Source organism: Lagopus leucura, unplaced genomic scaffold (assembly GCF_019238085.1).
Source record: "Lagopus leucura isolate 7727_CA_CO unplaced genomic scaffold, USGS_WTPT01 Super-Scaffold_100002, whole genome shotgun sequence".
In the NCBI taxonomy this organism is placed as follows: domain Eukaryota; kingdom Metazoa; phylum Chordata; class Aves; order Galliformes; family Phasianidae; genus Lagopus; species Lagopus leucura.
The window spans coordinates 74,618,880-74,619,341 of record NW_024962263.1 but is presented as its reverse complement, the minus strand read 5'-3'; positions in this window follow the sequence as shown (position 1 = coordinate 74,619,341).

The following is a 462-nucleotide window of genomic DNA, read 5'->3' as shown; positions in this document are numbered from 1 at the left end:
CAAGCTGTATTCTGGTTCTGTCAATGAGTATATCACCAATAGGATACTCAAGTCTTACTCAATACATAAGATATTATACTGCCAGAAGTACCATGTCAATAGTTTGATCAGTATCAACTAAATTAATCTTATATTGATGTGTATGTAATAGGTGTATAACCAAGATGTTATAATTGCAATATAATCAAAAGAGTAAGGCAAACAAGGATCACAAAAGAGAATAAGTAGAAGAGCTTACCCTTGGGTTGAGCTCACTAGAAGATATCAAAGAGGAGGATCTCCAGAAGAGATCCTTCCCCTCTGGTAGCCAGCTCTTAAATAGGTCCAGGAGGGGTGCAGCCTGGCTCCACCCCTTCCGGTAGCACAGGTGAATTGCCTTCACCTGTGCTCCTCTGGCTGACTCATGGCTCACCTCAGGTGATCAATCAGAGGTTCAGGCCGTGACTCAGCAGTTCCCATACA